Source organism: Prinia subflava, chromosome 15 (genome assembly GCF_021018805.1).
Source record: "Prinia subflava isolate CZ2003 ecotype Zambia chromosome 15, Cam_Psub_1.2, whole genome shotgun sequence".
In the NCBI taxonomy this organism is placed as follows: Eukaryota; Metazoa; Chordata; class Aves; order Passeriformes; family Cisticolidae; genus Prinia; species Prinia subflava.
Genome location: NC_086261.1, coordinates 125,744 through 140,876, shown reverse-complemented (window position 1 = coordinate 140,876; position 15,133 = coordinate 125,744). Strand labels below are relative to the sequence as shown.

The 15,133-nt window shown below is 44.4% G+C and overlaps 1 protein-coding gene across 3 annotated transcripts in view; it reads right to left on the bottom strand.

The window, feature by feature from the left end:
• MAP1A (microtubule associated protein 1A) overlaps positions 1–15,133 on the bottom strand; it is a 55,845-nt gene that overhangs the window by 23,619 nt on the left and 17,093 nt on the right. Inside the window, exon 1 of one of the 3 annotated variants that reach the window (XM_063412288.1) lies at positions 9,071–9,156. The exons of the other annotated variants lie outside the window; for them this stretch is intronic. The gene's annotated coding sequence lies outside the window, so the exon portion shown is untranslated. Of the gene's footprint in view, positions 1–9,070; positions 9,157–15,133 lie in introns of those variants that run through there. 3 annotated transcript variants of the gene reach the window in all.

Here is a 15,133-nt window from a genome sequence, read left to right as displayed (position 1 = left end):
ATGACAGGACAAGTCCCGCTCTGTTCCTCCTTACCATTTAATGGCAGTGTTGTGCCAGATGAGAGGAGACTCTCAGGTAAGGTAAGTCGGGAGACACCAGGTGAGGAATACAGCTAGAACTTGGCAGAAACCCCCCAGAAAAGGCTAAGAGAGATTCTGAGTCCTAGGTGGGTGGCTGCCATGCACACCGGTGCCTAACCACTGCCTTCCAGAGCCTGAGGCAATCCACCGTTCCCAGCAATTCTGGGCACATCTCACTCTTTGTTGCTTTTCCAGAGATAAGCAGAGCCAAGGGCTTAGCCAGATCACTGGAGATCACAGCAAAAGGGCTGTCTCACTGCCTCCTTCCCTTCTAACACAACATGTGATAGCTGCAGTAGCTACTGATTTTTGTAAGATTATTGGGAAAGTGCTGTAGTTTTAGCTTGCTAATGTGATTCAGCAGCTGAGAATGATGAGGAACTGGCTTCAGACAGTACTTTGTGGTCCAGCAGCAAGTGCTCTGCCTCTCATAGTTTGAAAAAGTCTACTACAAAGATTTATTTCATACACTTTCTATTTTTAGGTATTCAAGCACTCTGCAGAAATAGAGAAATATTTATTTGTCAATGGCTAAATCAAAAAATCAGTCTCCTTAAAGGGGATCTTTAGTGATTTTCTCAGAAAAACTCATTTTGTACCAGCAAAGGGAAAACATATTTTTAATGGAAATATGAAAAGCATCTGAAAATGGAGAGGCAAGAAACTGCAGCAGAGTGCTGACCCTCTGCCAGGGAGGGTCAGGGCAGAGCCATGTGCTGCCTGTGGAGCAGTGGAAACCATCACCCAAACAGGTCACAGATGCAACCAGGACATAAAATGAGGGATTTAAAACTGCACCTAGAAAAGAAGGGGAAGCCAATAATGTTTGAGCAGGAAAATATTATTATACGTATGAGGTTTTATTTTTTATGAACATTTAAAAATAGTGTTTGATAATTTTTCATACTGAGATGCTGGGTCACACAGTTTAAAAACACAGCACTACTGAAATAAAGTCCTATGGATATGCAACAGGAGATGTGCCTTATCTGGAGGAACTGAATAAACAAAGCACAGGAAAGTACAAAGCAGTGCATCGAGAGAGGGAAGATAAGTCAAACATCTTTATGAAGCAAAGCATTCTATATGGACTGAAAGCACATCCACACCAACTTCTGCCTGTTAACAGTGGCAGATCCCCAGATACTGGCTTTGGCTTTAGCTAATATCCCAGTTGCAGACTGAGAGGAATTTGGGGTACATGGTATATTGACCACTGCTCATATTTCAGTTATATTGAAGCTGAGTAGAAGATAGAGGAGCACCCTCTGCACAAAATGACCAGGCATGCACTGAGGGTCTCCTGCTGTGTGGCTCTGTACCTGGAGAAAAGGGTGACAGGGATTACACCCAGCCCTGACAGGGAGCTTGGCATGCAGCACACAGAGGACTGAGCAGAGAAGCACACAGCATATGCAGAGTATCAGGGGAGCCAGAGAAGAGCTGGTGACGCATTCTGTGCTCCTCTGAGGGCTTTATCTCGACCTTCCAACCAGAATACCTGCACAGTTGTCTTCAGGAGGACATACAGGACAACCAGTGACAGATATACTTCCACAAAACACTGCTGCAATCCAACTCTCAGTGTAAAAGGGACTGTAAGGTGCTAACACCAGAAAAGAAGAGAGCACCTGATTTGGGACAGATGAGGCACAAATTTCAGAAGAGTTCAGAGGCAGAGCGCAAGCCTTAAAAGTGCAGAAGTCTGCAATGAGAGAACTTGCTTTAAAGAGCTACAGAAAGAAGACAGCATCAGAGACAGGTCCACAAAGGAAAAAAAGTTTCTCAACAGGAACAGAGTGAAAAAGTGAAATTAATTGAGAATCATACTAGGAGGGACAGAGGAAGGAAAAACACAGCAGCAAGCAGTAGAAAGAAGAATATCTCTGGGAAGATCAGGCAGCAGTGAAGGAGAACAAGATCTGGTTTCTAGAAACTTTGCTGAATCTGTCAGCATGAAGAGGGCTGAAGAATCTGAAAGCATTATCAGGTTTCCTTTTAAGTATAATGCTGGAGATATTTCATAACTCACCTTACCATACCGTTACTGCATGCCAGGGAACTGATCATGCTTTAAGGTAAAAGCAGGCTCTGTGAAACAACTGACTGCCTCTTGGGGATTTACTACAAAGGTGAACCAGCAGCAGAGCAAGAGAAGATGAAATATTCCTTCAGGTGTGGGAGGTTGTGGGCACTTGCCACATCCCAGGAGATATTCCTGCTAACCATTTGACTGTGCTTCCCATCGTCTCTCCTCCCTGCAATATTTTCATGCCATCTACAGCTCCTCTCCCAGGCAACCTCTATTTCTATACCATAGCAACCATCTCATTGCTCCCTAATTGCACATACTGTCTTACTTTTATGCTAAGGAGCAATTTGATAGCTCAGCCATTTTAGAACCACTAATTGAAGATGCAGATACTCATTTTGGAAATAGGTTCATGTATTTCCAGAAGTTACTGCCCCTCAACTGGAAGTTATACCACCACTGAGATAATGGATAAGGTGAGCACTCTTACCCAGTTTGCCCGGTGCTAGATTGGCCACAAAAGATGTTCTGTTCCCTGCAGCAGCTTTGCTGACTCATGTAGGCCTTGCATCCTTCTGCTGAGGAACAGTGTGTGGCATTCACATGAATCAGGATTGAAGCCCTGAACAGAGACATGGCTTCCAGCAGTGAGGAGCTGAAGCTGTGACTTCTTAAATGTCTCCAGCTAAATCCACAAAAGAAAACCTAAACACACCTTTAGACACCTCCGTATCTGATGTCCTCACTCCACCAACCCCTGGCAGACTTATTACAGCTGGTCCCTTTGGAAACCAAATTAATGCTTCCCCTTCCTGTGTCACTTGGACTTCAGCTGGGAGTCCAACTGCTGCCAATTCCTGGAGCAGAGGTTCCACAAAACCCCTCCCATTGGCACTGAGGTAGATACCCTGTTTCAGGTTCCAGATATGAAGACTCCTGTAAGTCATGAAGTTGGACAGCTTATTATCTCTGAATTTTAATAAGAATATGCATCCCAGCACACATGCTCTTACAACCAGACCATAGCACAGACTGAAGAAAATTGCATGTTTCTCCTAGCTGAGGAGTATCTGGGTAATGCTGACTCTGACTGACTTGAAGGCACAGTTCATGATCTGTTCTATTCCTCTCTTTTTTTTTCTTTTTTTCTCAACTGATCAATATGACAAATAAACTGCCTGAGGCAGGGAGAACTTAATTGTGTAAAAGATGGGATGGCTGCACTCACAAGGAGGTAACTCTGAGATTTCCTCCTGTTTGCCTATTGAGATGCCAAATTGCTGGCAAGAGAGTCCTGTCTCTGATTTACAGCAACTGTTTGGACTCTTTAAACCTCATTCCTACTCCATATGGTTAACAGTGTCATTCGGAGTAGCTTTTCTTCTCTCCCTTGTTTTTAGGATGACCTGCTGAATGTCAGCCCTCATGAACATACAGATATTAAACCAGATATGAACTTGGAGTGGCTGAGGTGGCTGGTGAAGCACAGGACTGTATTCTGCCAGTCCTTGAGAAAAAGCAGCTCCTCTCGGCCCACAGCTTTCTCTGTTGCATCTTGACTTTGCACTCTTGGATCTAGTTGACCACTGGATAGATCCTCTGCATGGTGTGGGTTCCGGGATTTGATTTACAGGGTGGAGCACAGCAATAATGAATGTGATACAAAAAGTTATTTCAAAGTTGAGAACTTCAAGCTTCCTGTCCCTTCTGCCAGCAAACAGAGGGCCTGTCCATTTAGCACTGAAAGGAGAGGGGTTTGGAAGCAGCCAAGGAGGCTTCTAGCAGAATAGTCCAGGCCATCTTCCACTCCCAATACTGGTGACATGTCCACTCAGCCACTGTCTCTCACCAGTCTGCTTGAAACGAGCTCACTTGAGTCTTATTTCAGTTGAGGAGCCCCTGGTTCCCAATGCCATCCCATCTAGTCAGGTCTCTATGAGCTTGCAGATTATACAGTGGAATCAGGGACTGAACTTACTATCCAGGCAGAATAAAAAGGACCAGGAGAGGTTTCCATCACCATAAACACTTCTCTCAGGATCTCTTGCTTGTTCAGCTCCCTCATAGCCATGCAGGCATGAGAGCTTTCCTTGTTCCCATGCCTCCCTCTTCCTTAGCAATGGTCTTTGCTGTTGAATGTGGACCAAGAGCAAGAAAGAAAAGCCATAACAAATAAAACTCTCACACAAATCTAGTAACCAAGAACTGGGCCAAAACACATATTATGCTTATACCCATCAGCCTGCAAGCTGGTTCTTCAGAAAGATGCTACATGGGTCAAAGGCACAGAGAGCCACTCTATCCAACTTTACTGTTGTGCAAAGGAGTAATTTTTGACTGAGGCCACTGACTTCTTACATGGCTTGGGTAATGCATTTCTGTCTAAGTACTGCAACTTAACTTACCCCTCTAAATCCATTTTTAGCAAGTTCTCAGGACATAAATCTAGTCAGCCAGAAGGTAAATCACTGGCTTCTTGCCCATTTCTCTTCTAAGAACATCTAGAGTGCCTGATGACAGACCAACATTCCTCAGATAATTTTCAAAAGGCAGGTACTAAGGGTCTTTTCCTTCTAGTTTTTCTCCTAAATTACTTAAAATTTTGACACTGGAGATTAATAGAGAACGGACAAATGAGATCTCAGTGAAATAAAAGGTTAGCAAAGTGCAAAAGCAGTTAAATTAATTTCTCAGCTTGAAAGTCAATAGAAGAAGCCAGTTATGCTGCCATGCTTTTTAAACACAGTCCATTTGTAGCTGTAGCATACTGTGAAAAACAGCACTGAACTTTTAGAGCCCCGAGGTAGGTTCTAGCAAATTGCCAAAGACTTCAATGCTTCACAAGAAGGTGCATGAATGACAGTAACATGTCCAAAGAGACACAAATGTTATTCAGTAGCATGTGTTGATAACAGACATGCACACTGAATCCTACCCCTCTGTGATTTGCAAGTCTCCTTCAGCTGGTGATTCTCGGCCTTCAACTTCTTGGAGGAAATATTCAAGCCTTTACTTTCAAAAGCAAAGAGAGGGCTCACTAATTTCTTTCCAAATACTGATGCTGGGATAATGCTGCTTTTCAGAAGCAGAAATTAATCAAAATTGTATTCTCCATTAAAAAATAAAACCAAAAAACAAGCCAACCCAGTAGTAGTCTATGTGTTTGAGAGATCAGTCGAGCAAGACTTCAAGGGCTGTCTGAGGAGAATTAAGAACCTGCTGGTCAAGGAGATTAGTGCTCACATTCATCTGTGAATAAAGCATCAGAAGGACAGAAATTTCCTGAAGAGCATACATAACTAATTGTGCCATTAGTACTAACTTTTGAGATCCTGGAGAGGAAGCTGTGAGAGAAGGAAAACTCATCTCAAGTCACCACACGTAGAAATTTATCTCCATTTCTTTAGTGTGAAGCAAAGGTAAAAACAAGCCACAGAGCTTAGGCACAGCAAAGCATGAACTAACAAAGACTGCTTTTTGTGTGTCCACCCTGCTCTGTTCCACCACCATAATCCCAGCTTCCTCCACATTCCCTGCTGTCCACTGCCACACGCTCAGCTCCACTTGTGAGCCAAAACTACCAACTGTGCAAGTGGCAGCATGCTCAGAGACAGCCACGTGCTGACAGCTGGTGTACGAGTGGGGAGTGCAGGACAAACAGATGTGCACTGTTCCCATGAAGGCACTGACTCTGATCTCTTGCCTGCTCCACCAGCTTTCACAAAACTGGTAGAAGCTTGCTAATTTCAATGTTTTGGTAGAAGGAAAGTGTTTACTGCAAACACAGGTATATTTGTAAGAGGAATTCATACTGTGCACCCAAGCACCTCTAATGGGATGGAGAAAAACAATAATACAAACTAAGAAATTATAAGCAAACTAGCTCAATACTTTCTCTGATCTTTCCTGTCAACAGCTGCTAGTCTGGTGTAGTTTCATGATTTTTTAGGGGGAAAGAAAAAGAAATCTTTTTCCATCTCAGTAAATTCTCCCCAAAATAATTTTTTAGGCATTCATTTACACATGGCTTGCCCTCTTTCCTCCTATATACAGTTTCTGGGCTGATGGAGAGTCTCTATCACCTGCCTTTCTTCCCCAGGCACTTTTGCCTAACTAACAGGCTGGAAAAGACTTCCTGTGTTTTAAACTAGCTACTACTGTCGGGTCTCTGTGTGCTAACCAGACTACCTGAACTGCTTTGGGCTCCCACAGCATCTCTCAAGGGCTGGAGATCTCTCTCTTCTGCCCATCAAGGAGCAGTGGAAAGTCTGTGATAATGCCTGTAGCAAGCATCCTGGGCTCTGCTAGAAGCAGCATCCACTAAGACCTCTGTACTCAGATGCCTATCACAAGGATGTATTACTGCATCTTTATTTGCTTCTGCGTTTCTTCTTCCTTTGCAAGATGCATCCCAGGAGTTACCTAGGAAGGTCTGTGTCTGAACATCTGCAAAGGGCACAAGCCACATGCCACGGAAACTCGTGCTGAGGAACCACTCTTCTCCCCTTCCCCTGGTGTCCAGCCATGCCCCTTTGAGACACGTTACACCTCTTGTTCACACACATGTGGCTTCCCTGCTTTCACCAAAGAGCTGGCAATTGCTCACCGTGCTTCTCTGATCCAGTTTATCATCCATTTACCACCACACCTGCTGAGGATGTGACTCAGGTATGCCAGCACGATACACATAAGGGTGGCAAAAAGACATGACAGGAGGTGGATTGTTTTGTCAGGAAAGAAACTACTGCAAAGCTACACATCTTTCTATCTGCAGAATGGGAATAGGGCAGAAGATCTCACAGCCTGGCCTTTCCAGATCACATGAAAGGAAAGGAGGGGAGGAAAAATGTGTCCCAATTCAGTAACTACTTGCTGGAGAAATTGTAAGGACAATTGTAAGGACATAGAGTCTGGCTGCAGTGAACCAATATGGAGCAATCAAGCAGACAGAGAGGGTACTGACCTTACACAGCAAAAGGGCCCCCACCCCATCAGATGAAAGAGGAATCCCTGTCATTCTGGAACAGTGCCCAGCCTGCAGGGCTTTTCACAGCGGAACCAGAGCGACTTGGAATAGAAACAGCCTCGTCTCTGAGATCAGAGAGTTTAAACCGGAGCTTGTTTTTTCTGCAGTCACAAGCCAGCAGGCACCAGCTGCAGAATTTGCCGCAGTGTGTGTGTGCGTGCGTGTGTTTCTGCGTGTGTGAGTGTGCAGCAGCCATGCTCCTCCCCTCCAAGCTCACTGTGTGATCAGTGACACACTGATTACAGCTCCCTCCTTTTTCCCCTCCCTACATCACTGAAAGGCCCAGTCTGATCACTCTCAGCTCCCTCTCTCCTATATTAAGAACGCTTTTGTTGGCATCGCTACTGACTTCTTTTCATTGCTCCCTCCCTTGTCAACGAGGTTTTGCTTCTTCTCTTTTTCCCTCTTAGCCAAAACAACAGTGTCTGACAGATATTCATGGTCACATACCCAGGTCTGTGCAAAGTGCCAAACCATGCTCTTGCTCCCCTAGCTCTGAACCACAGAGATAAAAGGCCATATTTTGAAATACTTCAACACATTTCAGCTCTAGCATACAGATAATTTAACACTTTTAACAAGAAGTTTGCTGGTGGTGACACTAACGAATGCCAGAGATACCCTATTAAAATAGAACCCCATGCATCTGTGACTGAAAAGATGTCATCATCACACAGTACCACTGGTAATACAAGAGAGCTAATGATAAAGAGACAGTTGGTGACTTATCCCTCTCTGTTACAAGGACATACAGCAAGGTGAGGGATGACAAAGGACTACTGCTAGGAAAAAGGAAGCATTTTGTTATCCTTATTTCCTAAGCACAAAGTCCCTGCTTATGGCCTATTACAATGAAAATCAGCTCCAAGATTGGCCACATCCTCTCTCTCTGCTACTACAGAAAGGCTGCATCACTCATATTTTATGGAAACCTTCCCTTTTTCCTCCCCCACGCACTGTACGAATTTGGATGCTTTTTGGTTTCCTGCACTGGGAGAATGTAGTGTTGTGAAGCTTGAAGTCCAACTTCAGCTACTTCAGGACTACTCATATGCAGATGTGCAGCACCAAAGGACAGAGAAATTGCAAAAGAAGACAGGCCCTATATCTCTCTTCCATCAAATCAAAATAGCACGACCGTCCACCTTAACAACCCTCCCCCCTCCTGCCTGGCATTAGCCTCATTCCAGCATCAGCACGGAGCTGAACGGTGATACAGACACTAATACTGTCTTTCACCAAGCCTTGCCCAAAGGCAGCATCTGTGAGATGCCTTGTACCACCTCCTCCCTTCTCCAGCAGCACACCATCCTCAGGGAAGACTATACTGGGATGAAACATTATGCTGCAGGCACAATACTTTCTCCAGATTCTTCTCTAAACCCATCTTCATGCATCCTTCTCTGTGTTTGAGCTCACACAAGTGCAGCAAACAGCTGAGCAGCCGGAGAATTTGGGGTTTGTTCCTATACTCCAGCACAAACAGCTGAGGAGGGGCAAGGTCCGCAGATCATAGAAGCCCCAAGCTCCATCGGCAGCCACCTTCCCTTCTTGTTACTAATCCCCCTCGACCCCGCAGATTCCAAGGAAATAAACCCGCACCCGCTATGCCCGCTCCGCGCAGGTGCGTTTCCTCACCTGCGGCTCTGCCAGGGCTGCTCAGCCCCAGCAGCTCACAGGGACCGCGCACAGGAGCGCAGAGCCCGGACAGGTCCGCTTGCCGTCACCGATATCCCCCGCCACCTCCCCAGAAGGGCCCGTCCTCCCCGGCCGACCAAACGTCTTCCAAAGCAACGAGCAGCATCCGAGAACGAACAAAGCGCCGCCGCCTCCATCCCGCAAGCTCCACCATACCGGGGCTCCTCACTCCCGGCCGCCCCGGCACCTTTCCCTGCTCGCCCCAGACCGGTGGGGAAGGAAGATGCACCTACCATCGTGGCCGGGAAGCGACGCCGATCGGCTGCCCTGAGCGCGGAGGACGCGCCGGCACGGCCCGGGCTGCGGCGAGCGGCTGCCGTGTCACGGAGGCGGGGACGAGCCGCCGAGCCGCCGCCCCCGTGCGCGGGGCACTTTAACCCTCTGCGGACCGCGCAGCGCCCGCAGCGGCGGCCCCGGGCATCCCCACGGGCGGCCTTGCTTGCTCCGGTGCTCCGGGGCCAGCCCGGTGCGGCTCTGGCTCTCGATCTCCGGGCAACGGCGTGGACCGAGATCCTGTCCTGCGCTGCCAAACACCCGACATGGGTCAAACCGCGGCCCGCGCTCCAAAACACCCGACCCCAGGTCAAACCCTAGCCAACACGGGTTCCGGAGATGGCTGAACACTTTTCCCATCACTCTCAGGCCGCTCCTCACGGGCTCCCAGCGAGGTGCTTGGGCGCCTTCTGTTTAAGTGTCTCAAACTGGAACCTCACGTCGGACTTCAGCTGCAGAGCTGCTCTTCCAGTTAAAGACAAGCGACATGAACCACCCCAGCTACCCAGTCGGGGACAGATGTGCCTGACACCACACACCAGCATGGCTGGCTGCTCATGCACAGACACGGGTCAGCGGTGAGCTTGGACCACACTGGACTGACAACGAACGCGAATGAGTGAGGCAAGAATAGCAGATATTCGATCTCTGGAGACCTGTTTCCAGCATGTTTTCAGATAAATGTTTGCACTGTTTTCTGAGAACCTTGCAACTTGTTTTATAATCACCTTCAGCCCCAAGGCATTTGCAAATAATTGTGCCTCCTTGTTTCTGTTTTGCTGGGCTCAGGCATCCCAGTCCAACATTGGAATATACAGATTACTCCGTGGTGTGCTAGTTGGCAAAAGTGATTTTTTCCCCCCCTCACAGCAAAAACTGAAACCACTCTCACTGCCCTGCTTGCCTTACACATGATGCTGGCTTACTTCTAGATTCCAGAATTAACTGTGAAAGCTGGAGGTGTCCTGCTGGCCCACAACAGGTCTCCCTCTCAGTGATTTTAGAAGTACTGTAAGACAATGGAATGCTCAGAAATAAAAATATCACAGAATTTTAAGTTTTAAAAGTTTAAACCTCCCCAAACCAGAACCTTCCTTTCTGTAGCTTTCAGATGATGTCAGTCTGGGGCAAATATCTGTAAACCTGAGGAAAAATCAGTGCACTGGCTCAAACATCTTAGATTTCTGTATGTTTGGGACAGGTAACATAATGGCATCTTAACATCCTATTTTAAAAGACCAAAGCTTAAAATATTATCGAAGGACAAACTACGAAGAAAATAGCTCTATGCTCTGAGTCCCCTGTGCACTACAAGGGACATTCTTCAAAACAGAGGGGGTCATTATCACTACCCATCATACTTGTCATCCCACTATAACCAGTATAACACAAGATGAAGAGTTTTGCATAGTCAGCCTAAATAAGGAGTCAAAAGTGAAGAACCAAGTAAATAGGTGGGGATGCAGATGACTGCAAACTAAATGTGCAGCCCCCTTTTTCAGCTTAAAGATGCACAAGGTGAGCAAAGCATATTAACTTAATAGTGCTGCTATGTAGCAGTGCTGAAGAAAAAGCAGGAGGATGTATTTGCTATTACTACTTCATATAAATTAGGCTTCTTAATATTTGAGTTAAGATCATCCACTTCAATGTAAGAACTGCTCAGATGGGTACCCCAGGGACAATTTCATCCCTTGGGCAGATCTTTGGGTCTTTCCTAATAAACCAACAACACTGAGACGTCTGTCACTTCAGAGAGCAGTGCCAATGGCGCAGGAGGGAAGGGAGTGGGTTACATAGTCTGGGTCTAGAACTGACCCACGATGGAAATTGCACTGCCATCAGCAGATTTTTCAGTGCACTTCAGAATGGCAGCTCCCACTGCACACCCAGGAAGGGCATGTACCCCAGGCCATTTCCTACAGTGACAGACAACTCTGCAAACCTTTTTCTTTTCTACATTCACTACAACAGTGATCAAATTTACCCCCTAGCAGGATATTTGGAGCAGCAAGATCTCCTTCTGTATTGATTTTTTTTATATTGATATATTCTATTTCAAGCAGCAAAATTAGATTTTACTGTCTACTCAGGACATTTCCTGATATTAGTAATTGCTTCAAAATCCCTTCCTATTAACACTCATACAAGTACACTTTAAAGCATGAACTAGCCGGATATCCTTAAGTGCATTAAATCCTTTTTAATATATAGACAGACCAATTTTTTTTCTTCCATCCATGATCTTATTTTATATGGAAACAATACTGTTTCAACAATATGTCTTGCTCTTCTCTCTTTTGCCTCAAAATACCTCTTTATAAGTTACAAAAAATTTGCAACTTCCAGTTGCTATTGAGAATTTACATCAGAAACAGCTATCTATATGAAATTAATGTCTGAAGGTTGGTGCATCTACTGTCTCTAGTTTCCCTCTCACTTTCCACTCTTAATTCTGTGTTCACCCCAGGAAACAGGAATGCATATTTTTATACTGTGCAAGTGGTTTTCTACAAAGCACAAGTAATTTACACAGTATGGTGGTTTTCACAAGGCACAGTTCTCAGCATATGTGTACCGTTTGACCAGCAAAACACTTCTCAGGCCTGAGGAGGTTCTTAAAGCAGCTGCTGCCTTACCATGCACCTGTTATTTAAGTGGCCTAAGAAGCCTCCTGCATGTGTGTTCTTTGAGGCAGCCCTCCTGCCTTCATATGTTCAGGTAACAGTTGCAGATAATATCTTCTTTTCTCGCTTTTAAAGAAAACTACATTTAGCAATAAGCCTAAAAATAGTTGTCAAAAGCGATAGAAAAAAGGAACTAGTAAGGAAAGCACTCACCAATCATCAAGGTTCTTCCAGTTTCTAAGAAAAGACACTGAGCTTCTACCAGGAAGACCTAGACCTGTGATCAAGGTAATTTCCATTTCTTCAGTCCTTCAGGAGATTCATCTGATAGTTATGGAACCTCACAGACCAGGCACCAGGACCAGTACTGAGACTCATTGAGGTTCAATTCCAACGACCACTCAAACATGAAAGTTTAAAGACACTATTATTCTCTGATGCAAGGATAGATTTGTTTCAGGTATTAAATTAGAAAAGAGACAGGGAGTTTTTCCCTATTTATGCTAAAAAACCTCAAACCACATTTTTCCATTTTGTCAAACTGACAACTATGGTTTGAAACAAAGATCCTGTCTTTGGGCTGTTCCCTGTCTTCATGGCTTTGAAAAGGCCACAAAGCTTCCTGGGATGTTAGGTGTAGTTCCTTTCTGACTAGGATATGGAATTAAACTGTTAAAAATGTGAACACTTACTTCATCACTACACACCTAAGCCAGTATTGCACTGACAGGAATGCCCTGGATCATAAATAATAAGAAGCTATAGACAGGGTCTTCCCCTAGGCCAGCATAAATACAAAGAGACAGTTCTTAAAATGTTTTTCTGTTATTTTCAAATTTTAGGGTGGAGTCAGGGTCACATCTCCATGTTTTTCTCTACTATGATGTTTAAAACAGTTTTATATAAGTGAAGCCTGTGTGTTTTTGTGAAGTATGAGATCTCAACTGCAGCTAAAGCTCTTACAATGAGTCTAAAGGTCATACTTCTCTGACCAAAACCTCCAAGCTGTCTACCGTCTTAAGCTCAAAACCATGTGATTTTCATAAAAACTCTAGGCCAAAGTCTTTAATAAGAAAAGACAGTCTAATCAAGAATATACTCTCTTCTGAAAGCCTTGGGACAAAGAATAACCATGGACTAACCCAGACATAGCCCAGATATTAATTTGAGTAAAATCTATTTATTTCCCCACACCTTTGTGTAAAATGCAGAGCCCTGGGTGCACAGAATTCTGACCTCTCCATTATTAGTCTGCATCCCAGCTTTCAAGCTCTCACTGCACAAGGCTATTTATTTGTTTGTTTGTTTTGTTGTTGTTGTTGTTGTGCTGTTGTTATATCTAACAATACACTTGCATATTTAGGCTTCTCTTCCTTAATTTGAGAATGATGAATGATGTTTTCAACTTTCTGATGCTTCAGGGCCCAAGGAGTGATTATTATCTGAGCTATTGATAATTAGCACCCCTACTGTGGAATTCTGCAAGTTTAAAGGTGGAGAGCCCAAGTCATACATTCCATTTAGTTTTGTATCATTTTCTTCTTCAAGTAAAGTGTTACCTTTGTGGTAATAGTATCCCTAATGCAGGCCCACAGAGACTTTCAACACTTGCTACCAACCTCTTTTCCAATTCCTACTTAAACAAATTCATGAACCCTGTGAATTTTCAGTGGCAATATTCTGGTCCTTCTTGCCCCAGAAAATAACATTTTAAAAATTATGATCCTAATTTAACTCAGCAACTGCAAACCTTTAGGGAAAACAACAGAAGATGACCTGTCTAGAACTCTCAGTGGAAAGGATAAAGAGGTTTATAAATCAAGGCTGTAAAACTGGAGCAAACACAAGCAGTACTAAAACGCCAGAAGGAACATGAGAAGAGGGACTGAGGCAAATACCAGAGCACAATGAGAACAGCAGCGTGTTCCTGTACGAGTGCAGCACAGGTCCTTAGCACCCAGAAGTGTTGCAGAGAGGGAGGTGGACCAGGATCAAATCCCAGTGATTTCTTAGTTATACTGGGATAAAACCCTAGTGTTTTCCCAATTACTCTGAATTCGAGGATAGACTTCTCCAAGAGCATTTCCAAGAAGCAGCATACATCTATCATGCCTTCTGCCAGCGCTGGAGCTGGCTGTACTTCTCAGCCAACATGAAGGCAACAGCAAAGCTTCCCACATTTCCCCTCAGACACAGAGAGCAAAGGAGAATGGACAAGCCAGGTCTGTCACTGAAAGTAAGAAAGAAATGCAACCAAGGCAATACGAGAGAAGCCACATGAGCAAAATCCTGGTGCAATATTCCTCTTCGTGCAGAGGATATTTTTTCCTTCCAGACATGTTTAATTGCCTCAGATCATATTCTTGCTCTGAACCAGACTGTTGAAAAAGGTACATCTGCCCCAAAAATGGATTCCTGGAAACCTGCTCTTTTACTTCTGTCTCCAAGGCCTGAACGGGGGTCCAAAGGCTGCTAACATCCCTATGGAGAGCAGCACCAGTCCAGAGGCACCAATAACAGCGGGTGCCCCACCTGTTATTCAGGTAGCAAATGCCATGGTGCTCTACAGACAAGGAGCTGGTAGGACAGCTCTGACAAAAATCACAACAGGATCTTAAGAGAGAGGCAACAGGCATCAGTGGCAACAATGAAGATGTTGCAAAAGGCAGCCAGGAGCTAAGTCTGGCAGAGAAACTAAAAGGAAACCTCCGGAGAGGGTAGAGTGAAATTTAGAACTAGCAGTGGCACAAGTAAAATTGACAAGACAATATACAGTTGGGAAGGTTGACAACACTCTGTATATAATTCCATGTTTACATGGCTGTGACATTGACTGGAGATGACTTGCTTAAAAAGAGGTACATTTTTTATTAACCCGTACCAGGGATTAATAAAACCACGAGAGGTGCTGCGCCTTTTTTTTTTTTTTTTTTTTTTTTTTTTTTTTTTTTTTGGTGTAGCATTTAAAGTTGGAAACCAAGATGCTGACATGCAGACATTTTTATGTAAGCAATACAAAACAGCTCTGACACATTTTGTGAGGCTGCAGAATCCCTGTCAGGTTCAGGCAGATTTAACAGGCATTGTTTGGAGGCTTCTCTCACAATGAATCCAGGTTTGAAGATGAGCTTAAAATTCTAGGAAAAACTAACAGTGACAGGATCTAGTTGCTACTGCATGCAAAGATAGTAATAACACATGTTATGATTACAGAACAGAAATTGCTCTTTCAGGCATACTTTAAATTTAAAGAGATAAAACATTAGTCCCTCCAAACTAGTGCTAGTAAATTGTGTGCATGTTAAGGATGTCATGGCTTCTAGACACTTTCTGCTTGTAATCTGCTTAGTCAAGAAAAAGGAAAAATATGAGAAATATGCAAATATTCTTCAGACA